This window comes from Aotus nancymaae, unplaced genomic scaffold (assembly GCF_030222135.1).
Source record: "Aotus nancymaae isolate 86718 unplaced genomic scaffold, 86718_ANA_hifiasm-v0.15.2.pri h1tg000010l, whole genome shotgun sequence".
NCBI lineage: Eukaryota > Metazoa > Chordata > Mammalia > Primates > Aotidae > Aotus > Aotus nancymaae.
Genome location: NW_026988421.1, coordinates 7,069,643 through 7,081,757, shown reverse-complemented (window position 1 = coordinate 7,081,757; position 12,115 = coordinate 7,069,643).

Sequence of the window (12,115 nt, the reverse complement as noted above, 5' to 3'; positions counted from 1 at the left end):
GGCCACTCGTGAACACTGATATTCACTCTCTAGACCCTTATATGAAAGCTCTTCTCCCCATCCCCACAAATATCCCCCCTTGGCCAAACTTTGGGCCTAGAAGTACTCATTCAATTGTGTGGCCCACCTGAGGAAGAAGAACCCGGGAAGAAAGCCAGCACATGCCCTGGAAGTGCCTTGGAGATTGTGATGGTTAATTTTAATGTATCCGTTTGGCTGGCCACAAGCTGCCCAGATATTTGGTTAAACGTTATTCTGTGTGGGTCTATCAGGGTATTTCTGGATGAGATAAACCTTTTTATCAGTAAACTGAGTAGATTGCCCTCCCCATTGTGAGTGGGCTGCATTCAATCCATTGAAGGCCTAAACAGAACAAAAGACCAAGTAAAGGAGAATTCTTCTGTCTTCTGTCTGACTGCCTTCTAGCTGGGAAATTGGTCTTCTCCCACCTATGGATTCAGACTTGGACTGGAATGTACACCATTGGCTCTCCTGGTTCTCAGACCTTTAGACCCAAATTGGAACTATCTCGTTGGCTCTCCTGGGTCTCTGCTTTGCCAGCTGCAGATCTTAGGATATCTCAAGCTCTATAACTACATGAGCCACTTCCCTATACTAAACTGTTTATCATAAATGCCTCTTATATAATATATATACATTTAAATATGTGGATGTGTATCCTATTGGTTCTGTTTCTCTGGAGAACTCAGACTAATACAGGGCCATTTGGATGGGGCTTTCCAGTGTTCTAGGAACTGGAGTACTGTCTAGAAGGAAGGGGTGCAGGAGACCAGAAAATCCCACTCCAAAGTATGCCTCTTTAGCTTAAGACTTATTTTGAGCTGATTATTTTGAGAAGCTACAGACACAAAGGATGCTCTGAAAACAAAGCAGCAGTCACCCTTTTGTAAGGGAAATTTATGTCTATAAAAGGGGAAATCTCCATTTGTAAGAACATCTCCATCTCTGTACCAGGACTCTAAATCACCAAAGACTCTTCTCAGTGGAGAAGGCGCTGACTCAAACCTGCAAATACAAACATTACTCTTTGTTTGCTGTGCTTTTTCTCCCATAACCAGCCTTCTCCACACCCTTCTTTCTTAGTTTCCATAGACAATAGTTTTTAAGCCTGAATTCCAAGCCACCTCTTTGAGATGTATTCATTTCTCTGAGTACCTCTTCCTATGTATGCAGGAGGGTATACTTGCTATTAAACTTCTATTTTTCTCTTTTTAATCTGTCTTTTGTTACAGAAGTCTGTCACAACTACAAAAAATAGAGAGAAATTATTTTCCTCCCCTACAGGGGCATGAGCTCCAAGTTGGCATGTCAACTTGGCTTTTGGACTCTAACCCTAGGGAAAGGGCATGACCAGCGAAAGTTCAGACAGGGTAACACAGAAGTGTCAGAGGGGCCCAGCTCTTGTGGTCTAGGAGACTTTCTGATCTCACTCATGTCTGGAACAAAGGAGAGAAGAGTTTTCCCCACCCCAAGCCTAGCTCAAAGAAACAAACGTTCACAAAGATTTTGTAGCTTCCACTCTCACAGCATCATCCAAATCCCTCCCAATTTCTACCCACCTCTCATCAACGTAATAATTCACCTCCTCCAGGGAACAGAGCCAAGGAGGTTTAACTTTTAAGGGCTTCATCTTCTGCTACTATCTGCCATGGTCTACAGCACAACCAGTTAAGTCTTGGTCCCTTTCTTCCCGGCTTCTTCTGTCTTGCTAGTGGCTAGTGTCTATATGTCAAAATAAATTGACATACATTTAGACAGGGAAGCAATCAGCCATTTAAACAGTGGTCTCCAGCCTTTAGGGTTTCAGGGACCAACACTTTTAATTTTAAGTTAATTCAAGGACCATGATTTCATTAAACAAAGCCAGTTGAACAGCAAAAATATAGGAACAGCATAATCTCTGTGTAAAAGATACTCCTCTAAATTAAATAAGCATGGCTATATTTTTAAAACTCATTACATTTTCTTTATTTTTCATAGTCTTAGACCAGAGAAACCTTGGTTGTTTCCTCATTTTTCCCACATAGACCAATATTTGGAAATTACTTCTTTAAAGCACATAATGGGGGGAAATTTTTAAAGCCGTTATGTTAAAACAGAAGCATGCCAGTTTCCAGATTCCTGGGGTGGGCGGGGGGTACACAGAGAAAAAGAGGTCTGCCCTCCAGCCGGGCTCACTCCAATTCTATTCATCTTCCATGGCTCAGGCTGGACTTTGACATTGACAGGGGCGGCTCCTAAAACTTCCTTTGTTTCTGAGTTCATTTCTCCCAGGTCATCTACACTATAAGCTCCTCTACAGTGACAAGTGTTTTGCTTCATTTTTGTTTTTTTCTTCTCATCTCCCAAGCCAGGACTAGGGTGAGCTTATCTGACATGGTTCCCCAACAAAAGCCCCCTCTCCAGGTGCTCCTCCGCTGCCCTCACCGGTGCTATGCTCACCAGCCTCATGCCCTCTCCCCCAGAAATGCCCTCTGCCTTCGCAGATGCTGTGCAGCCCAGTCCAGGGAGCGCACCAGGACCTCCCTGTCCTCTGAGTGCCTGTGACCCCCTTAGCCCCACTGGGTTCTCAGCAAACTCCAGCCTCCAGATATTCTCACATCTGTCATGGGTGTGCCCACTGGAGTTCCACCTGCATCACACACCATCATGGATGTGTCAGGGGTTGGGGTCTTACCATCCTCTGCCCCGGGAGCAGTATGGGGGCTTTTTGCTAAGAGCCAGTGCACCGAATCTTCAGCCTAGATTGTAGCCCAGAGTTCTGCTCACAGTTGGGGGAACCAGATGGGGGCTGCCCGGCTGTCCTGCCTTACCCTGCGGGGAGAGCGCTTGGTTATTTCCATCCAAGCCCCTCCCTGGTGCGTTGTTCTGCAAACTCTCTGGTCACACTCCAAGCCACTGCCTTTGCTGCACTGTCTGTAAACATGACAGTCTCCGGGCTATATTAAGATTTTATGAGTCTGTAAAACAGATTAAGAGATTCAGTGTGAAATTCTTCTCCTTTTTAAAAGCTCTTCTTTCCCTTCAGATCCCATCAGTCACACCAACCCTGGCCCCACTGGCTTCTGGCCCTGCCTGGGGACTGGTGATTTAAAAAGTAAAGTAAATGCTGCCTTTTCAGAACACATGGGGACCAGCTCCCCTCCCTTCCCATCCAATGTTCCTATTCAATTGGGTTACGGATCCCAAAATCACTCAGGAGCTGAAGGGGCTTTCTAAATGGTATCTTTCCCTTTTCCAAACAAGCTACTTAAGGGAGAATGTGAAAGTCTGAACAACTTGCCTGGTTTGCCTGAGACTCTCCTAGTTTTAGCACTAAAAGTCCCATGTCCATAAAGCCCACAGCGCTGGGTAAACTGGGACAGCTGGTTGCCCTAGCACAAGGGCTCCTTGCAGAATCACCAGATGTTAGAGCCAGAGGAGCTGTCTGAACACTGGATGTGAAGGCATTCAAATGATTTAGAGCCTCAGAACCCTGTTTGCTTTTCCTTTTTTGAGACTGAGTCTCGCTCTCTGTTGCCCAGGCTGGAATGCAGTGGCACGATCTCGGCTCACTGCAACCTCCACCTCCCAGGTTCAAGCAATCTTCCTGCCTCAGCGCCCCCCAGTAGCTGGGATTACAGGTATGTGCTACCTTGCCTGGCTAATTGTTTTTGTATCTTTAGTAGAGACAGTTTCACCATTTGACCAGGCTGGTCTCGAATTCCTGACCTCAGGTGATCCACCTGCCTCAGCCTCCCGAAGTGCTGGGATTACAGGCGTGAGCCACCACACCCAGCCAGAACTCTGTTTTCAAATGAAAACTTATCTGAGAAGCAATAAGCAAACAGATGCCACGGGAAATCCTCTGGCGGACAGAGGTGGGGAGCCTGCAGGGAGAGTAAGGCCTGGACCTGGAACTGGGCTCCTCCGATGTCATCCAGCTGTCTCCCAACCCCCAAGAAGGCAGGGGGCTCCCACTCACCTCAAATCAAAGCCCTGGGAGGAGCTTTGCAGTGACTTCAGTTAATGATAAACCAGATTAAAAACTGCATCCCCAAGCGGAAGTATAAATTCAGGGACCAAACTAGAACTCTTCTTCCCTAATTTCCAGGAGTCAGCTAGACATGCCCTCTGGCGGCACCTCCTTCCTCCTCACATATATTTGCTTTTCTAAATTGGGAAAAAATCTCATGAACCCAAGCACAACCCCAGAGACGCTGCCACCTAAAACCCCCACACACATGCACGCATGCATCCACACAGTCCCCTCCCTGGGGTCCTTGCACACCCTGAGTGAGAGGGCGGCCAGCCCTGCTCCTGGCAGGGAAGATGGAGACAGGGCCGAGGAGGGGAAAAGGAAAAGGGAGAAGCAGGCTGGGAGACGCAGGGCCGAGGCTGGGTTTAGAGCCTGGCACTGCTATCACCAGCTTACAGCCGAGAAACGGACGGGCAGAATGAGGATCTGAGGCTGGGGTCAGGGGTTTTGGAGCCAGACTCATCATCCCTGGCCTCCTGACTCAAGGCTCTTCCTGCCATTGAGGCAGAATCATATCTAGCTGGGCCATGGCTATTTAAGGGAGGCCGTCCACCCACTAATCACAGATTCTAACCTTCATGGCTTAGTCTGACCTTCACAGCTTAGAATGAAAAAAATGCAGGGGATGGGGGCATTTGAGGAGTCTACGCTGGGCCCTCCAAATACTGCATCTCTGAGATTAATATCGACCTTCTGGAAAGGCCCCAGCTACTTACAAGCTTCTGCTCACACCTAGTGCCCAAATGCTCACATTCTCACTAAACACAACCTCAGCACCGTGGGGATAGGGGAGGAGACACGGAAGGGTCTGTTCTCCTTGCACATAGAAGTGGCCAGGCACCCAGCTTACCCTGAATCTGGAAACTTCTGCACTCAGAATCCTGGATTCCATTCCCCAGTCAACTGCAGGTCCCAGGTAAGGAAACCCATTCCAATTCTCAGAGTTTGGGAAGAAAGGGCAGACCCATTCATCAGTGAGCTGGAGCTCCGGCCAAAGAACCCACCAGCCCTGGAGGAGGGGGCCTAGGGTGGGCGGACTCTCTGGCAAGACCATGTTTCCATGGAAACATGAATTCAGGGCTGGAAGGACCTTCTCAGTTTGCTCTGAGCCACTGCCTGCCTCACACCCTACGTGAGGCTCCTGCCCTCACCTCCCCGCAGCATGCTCTCCCCACATTGGACTGGCAGATGATGCCTCACTGTGCAAAGCACTTAGTGACAGGATCCCTGTGTTCCTCACTCTAACCAACCCAACAGGCAGGAACTCTGTCAAAGGATGAAGCAGAGTCCTAGAAGATCAAGCGTCTGCCCAAAGTCTCAGAGTCTGGGAAGAAAGGGCAGGCCCACTTATTGGTGATGCTGTAGCTCTGGCCAAAGAACCGAAGACACCCAGTGAGTTCACGGGGACACACAGCGCCACCTCCAGCACAGGTTCAGACTCCTTCAGCTGGGACGGCCACTGCAGCCCTGCTCTGCTCTCTCTCCTCTCCAGTGGCAGGCACCCCAGACTGTGCCACTGCCACTGCTCAGGGTGAGCCACATGCCCCCTGGGCACCCTCTGCTGGCATATGTCAGATGTTGCTCTCACAGACTCTATCACTACAACAAGCCTGTAAAACAAGTTTTAGCCTATCCCTCTTCTGTTTGTAGATGAGGAAGGAGGTTTGATCTGCCCAAGGACCACCAGGGAATCACTGCCTGGGCTGACCCCCAGCTGCAGCCCTCCTGCATGGCTGCTTGTCGCCCACCAGCTGAGCAGAGGAGCCACTGTTAACAGCACCCTTTCCATTTCTAATCTGAAGGCAGCCCCTGCGGTGACAGAGTCCCACTGTCACCCATCACCCCAGCAGGTTGGGGGCCCTGGAGACCCCCTTGATGAATGACCTTAGCAGGAAAGAGGAATCTGGCCCCTCTCCATGCCCTACACCCACAGCCAAACGGTGGCTTCTCACCACTCCAGCTTCCTTTCCAAGAGGGTCCAAGCTCCTGCCATGGCTTCCACACTATTCAAACAGGTCATTCTAGTTCTTTGCCACTTGCAGGGAAATCAGCACTGAAAATGCAAGTCAGCAACAGGACGCAGCCCAGAAACTAAGGGTAGGGCCCGGGGGTCCTGCCAAGGGCTGGCAATCTAGGGCAAGCCTCTCCCCTCCAGGCTCGTCTCCTCTGTTGATGGATAGACCAAATCGCCTCCAGCTCTATGTGCCCAGCCATCTTTTTGTAATTAATATTTCAACTGATTACATGAGTCACAGGAAACCAAACAGAATGAGGATGATGAAAACAAAAAGGGTTTGCATTGGAATTTACACAATGAACACACCCTAGAACTATTCCAGAATTAAAATCCTCCTTAAATATGGTCAGATGCAGCAGAGGCCAACCCATGCTGCTTTGAGCTGCTTCCAGTGGCCTTGGTTGGAAAGAATGGACAGCCTAGGATGGAGGGAGTGTGGGGTGGGGTGGGGTGGGGCAATGGAGGCCTGCACAGAACCTGGGGGAGCAAACCCTGGCCCCGGGCATGACGCCTGACAAAACAGCCTTGTGTGGTGTAGGGCTCAGGGTCTAGTTTCCTGTGCTGGGACCCAAATGGAAGATCACGTGTCTGCCCCCCACCCCATGTCCCCCCACTGCATGCCCACTGCTTGCATCCAGGCCATCAGGAATAGCAGTGGAGGAGGCTCTGTGGCTCCCTGGAGCTCTCAGCCGCCTTGCCTATCTCTGGGGGCTTCTGGAATGGTCTGGACCGGTATGCAATTTCAGGGTTTGCTTACTTTTCCAAAGTCTGAGACTGAAACTCAACCTCTAAGCATTTAAAAGGAAAGACAGGAAAACTCAATCCTCTTTCCTTCCACAACACATTTAGGGCAAGAGCGTCACAGCTGAAAATCTCCTTCAAAGAAAGTGCAGCCTAAATGTGCCGGGTGGAGAAGCCGGTGGATCCAGGGGGCCCTGCGTTCCCGCTCTGCCTCTGGGCTGACAAGCGGGTTTCAGATTGGTAAGTGGGTCGACCGCAGCTCCAGCGGCTCCTCCTCACCTCTGCCGATTTCAAGTAGAATAAGAAAGTTTTATGTGTCTGTATGTCTGTGTTTATATGTCTATATCCATCTCGCACAGATTATGTAACTAGGCCTTCCTCTAAGCACTTCTTATTAACTCATTCAGTCCCATTTCACAGATGACAAAAACTATGACGTGGAGAACCGAGGTCACGTTGCTACTAAATGGCAGAGCCAGGAGTTGAGGCCAGGCTATCTAGGTAGGGCCAAGGCCCAGAGTGGAGGGTGGGCAGCAGGGCCAGGGCTGGCCCAGGGCTGCCAGGTGGGCCCAACAGTCCTGGAGCTGGTTTGAGACACAGGCGCTGTGGTGACCAAGTGAGCTGGCCCTGAAGGGCAACGGGAGTGAAGGAGCCAGACCCCCAAGCCAGAGCCCGAACCCCCAAGGGACACCTCGGCCAGGACAAGCTACTGGAACAGGCCAGGGCCCTTTTGGAGGGGAAGGGAGAACTGGACGACCTGGCTGAGAACTCCAGAGATTTTCTCTCTGATGGGAAGAAAACCGGGTCCCAGCAGGGGCCAGTGGGGAGCAGGCTTTGGAGGAAGTCAGAACTTAGGCGTCCTTGGGACCAACCTGGCAAACTGCAGGTCTCCGGGGAGCCGCTCCAGTGCATTCCCGGGTCCAGCCTGCCCCCTGCTGGCTCTGTCCAGGAACCAAACACAGGCTTCAACCTCCTCGTGCTGGTTCTCAGATACCCCCGTGAAGCCCTCCTTATAACTGGGGATGACACGTCACGAAATCAGTTATAGGGTGCTGCCGATACAGTTGTCATCTGTTCTAAACACAAATTTAAACTGAGAACTTTTCTTGTAAGTTCTGCCTGTCAAGGAAACCACGGCGTAAATTGTGTAAAATGTGTGTGCAGCAGAGTTTTGTCAGAAGTGGGGCAGAAAGGAGAGTGTTCAGGGGTTGGAGCTTAAAGTGCTGGAATCCAGGTCACCTCCACCCCAGTATACAGGGGTCCGTTGACGTTTGGGTGGTAAATTTGCTGTACTTCAGGAATTAGACCCTGTTTACCACGTGCCAGCAGATGGCTCATCAGGGAACTTGATGCAGAATGTGGCTGCAGTTCCAGAGGCAGGGCTGGGCCATTTAGAATTTCAGACCTAAGTGAGTCTCAAATTGACCTAAGGCACGTGAGAACTAAGTGCCTTAAACATCTGACTCAGGGCTTCAATGAAACTCTCAACAATCGGAACAGGGAGTTTCAATCCTGTTAAGAAAACAGCCTATTTCCCTTCTACTAATTTCATTAAGTCAGTCTAGTATTTTTCAAAGCCTGTTGGCAATTATCATAAAACAGACTCTCTGATCCCACAGGACAGTGATAGAGGACCAGAAATCCAGCTGATTTGCATCTTGTAATGACCCAAACTTAATCACCCATAAAATCTCAGCTACCGGGCAGTCCATTGCTGTTATTTGAGTATTTGCAGCAGAAAATATAATTTTGCTTTCACCTGGCCAGGACCCTGGGCTCATACCCACCATATGCTGGCATCTATAATAAGAATAAATTTCACAGGACAAAGCAGGTGGCAGAACAGGTATTATTTTTCTATAACAGGACTTACTATGAGAGTCCAGCCCCCATTCACCAAATAACAACAAACGTCATCTAATCACTCCCGCGAATGCCTCGCTGACGCCTTAGCCTCTTTGCAGCTCCAGGCACACTTTCCCTTTCCTTGGTCTCATCCACTCCTAGGGATTAAAGCAGTCCGCCTGCAGTTACCTCCTTCCTGTTTCTCCTCAAAGGCCAGACCTCTCCTGTGCTCCAGACTCACACGGCTAAAATAGAAATGCCATTTCCACCCACAACACTTCCCTCTGAGCCTTCCCTGTCTCCATGACTCAGAGTCCTCTTTGCCTCACACCTAATCCAATCTTCAGTACCACCTGTGGGGTCCATCTCCCAAACAGACCCCAACAGCGACCTCTTTCACCTTTGCTGCTGCCACCAGCCTTGTCCATGCATTACTGTCTCTTAATCCAGATGATTCTAGAACTCCATGGTCCACACTGAGCCACTAGCCACAGGTCACTATGGAAATTTCACTAATTAAAATAAAGTGAATTTTAAAACTGAGTTTCTCAGCCATACCTAGCCGGATTCCAAGTGCTCAAGGGCCACACATGGCCCATGGCCGCTGCAGGTGCAGTGCTGATGCAGGACACCACTGAGGGACAGTCCTGCTCCAGGATCTCTCCGGGACAAAAGGGATGATGGCCTCTTCCTGCGAGTGTGTCTCCTCCCCCAGCCCCAGTCCATCTTCCCCAGGGCAGGCAGGGCCTTCTTCCTGAGCACAACTCAGCTGACATCACACCTGTGCTTAAACACTCCCACTGCCTATTCTGGTGAACAGAACAAAACGCAAGCTCCTTCTGTGGCCAGCCAGGCGCCACATCTTCACATTCAGCAAATATCTATTGGATACAAACTCTGTGCCACGCAATTGTGATGGAAGATAACAGACAGCAAAGAGTCAAAACACTTCACCTCCATGGGGTTGTCTGGGAGGAGGCGGAGCAACGAACAAACAGTAAGTAAACGCTGGTTTTCTAGAAGACGAAAGTGTTATGAAAAAAATCAGCAGAGCAGAGTGAAAGGACCTGGAGTGCTAGGGAGGGTGACCAGATGGCCTTGTTGACAAAGTGACAGGTGAGCCTTCCAGGTAGGGGATCAGCCAGCGGGGTGGCCCCAAGGTGTTGGCAGGCCCGGGTATTTGAGAAACTGTCCAGGGATTCAAGGGGCTGGGAAGGAGGAAATGGGGGAGAGGGTAGGTCCTTGGGGCCTGTGGGACGGACATGGGCTTTCACCTGAGCCAACAGGGAGTTATGGCAGGGTTTGAGCAGAGCAACAGCTCCCAGCTCATATCCAAAACGTTCCTTCCGGCCACTGGCACACGATAGGTGCTGGGAGGGGGGCTCAGAGAGCCCCGAGTCACCTGCAGGGAGAGGGATGGTGAAGTGGATTTGGGTGGCAGTGGTGAGGTGTTCAGAGATGTTCAGAGGATCCCAGGTGGGTGGGATGAGTGAGGGGAGCAGAGCCCAGGATGGCTCTGGGTTCCTTGGCGCCTGAGAGATGGGAAGGACAGGTGTGCAATGCTGGTGAAGGCAGCAGTGGGAGGTTCTCACTGGACACCTAAGAGGAGGGGGGAACAGGGAGTGGGAGGGGTACACTAGACATTCAACCAGAGGGGCAGACAGGCTGGGTCTGAGTCCACAGTGCTGAGGAGAGGTTGCTTTAGAGGTGGGAGCTAAGTGTTGTTATGAAGCTGGCCCGCTGCTCTCCTTTCCGCTCTCCCGTCCTCTATTTCGCCGTCTGGCCACTTGCAGCTCCCTTTCCACCCACGACATCCCAGCTCATTTTTGCACCCTGGCCTCTGTCCAAGCAGTCCCCTGGCCAGCTCCACTCCACAGTCCCACCCTCTCCACGGCACTCCAAAGCCCTGAATGATCGATATTCACCTGACTTGAGCTGTGACCCCAAGGACACTTAAGGATAGTTGTGTGAGGACACTTGGGGAGAACAGACAGCTCCTTGCTTGGGCTGTGTTCCCAGCGCTAGACAGGCCTATCCCCAGAGGACTCAGCATCTGCACTGCCCCCACCTTGCCCCGCCCCCTGGCCCCACCTTGCTTCACCCCCTGCAGCCACTGCTGCTCTTCTGGGAGGCCCAGGAACCCAGATGGTCCCTGATAAAGAGGAGCTTCTCTCCCGCACCAGGTGGACCCAGCCCTGGGGCCTCAGCCTGTAAGACACCACCACCATGCACACACATGAACACACACAAACATACACACATCCCACACACAAACACACAAAATCACATACACACAAATATTTCACACACACAAACATCCCCCCACACACAAACACAGTCACACAGACATGCACCCCACACATAAACACCCACACATTCACAATCAGAAACATACACCCCACACCCACACACGATCACACACAAACACCTCACACACACAATCACACACAAACATTCCCACACATACTGACATCCATACAAATACCACATACACACACAATCACACTCAAACACCTCCACACACAATCACACACAAACACTCCCACACTCAATCACAAACATACACATCCTACACCCACACATAAACACAATCACAAACACCTCACACACAGTCACTCACATACCCCACACACAGTCACACACACAAACACCCTACACACAACCACACACCCACACAAACATACACACAAACACCCCACATACAAACACCCTCCACACACAAACATGCACACATCCCCACGTACAAACACCCTCCACACACAAAAACACAATTACACACAATCATATATAAACACCCACCCCCCCACACACAAACACCCCACACATGACCATACACACTAATGCTCCCCACACACACCCCCACATGCAAACACACAATTACAAGAACACCCACACACACAAACACTTCCACACTGACACACACAATTACATACACTTCACACTCACACGCAATCACACACAAACACCACACACACCCACGCAAGCATTTCCCCCACACAGTCAAAAATATACACAAACCCCACAACCACACAAATGCGCACAAAACATAAATACACACTCCTTACACACAAAAAAGCACTCCACCCACCCACACATACAAACACCCCACAAACATCCACACACAATCACACACAAACACCCACACACACCCACATACAAACACAATGACAAATACCCACACACAAACACACCCAATATACACTCACACTCACAGGGTTTAAATTTTTTTTCTCCCCCTCCTCCCCCTTTCTCATTCTTGGTCTGACAGTTATATTTGAAAAGACAGGATATGCCTGAAAAATCAGCTCTCCCCAATAGTATATATTTTTAAAAACTGAATGCAGTATGTTAATTATTGATTATGAATTTGATTTATGAATGAGAAATGACTTGGAAACTTTTTTCAGCAGTGGAGCCATTCAAAAGGGATACGCGCGAACGTTCTTGTATCCTGACTCCTGAGCTGATCCCAC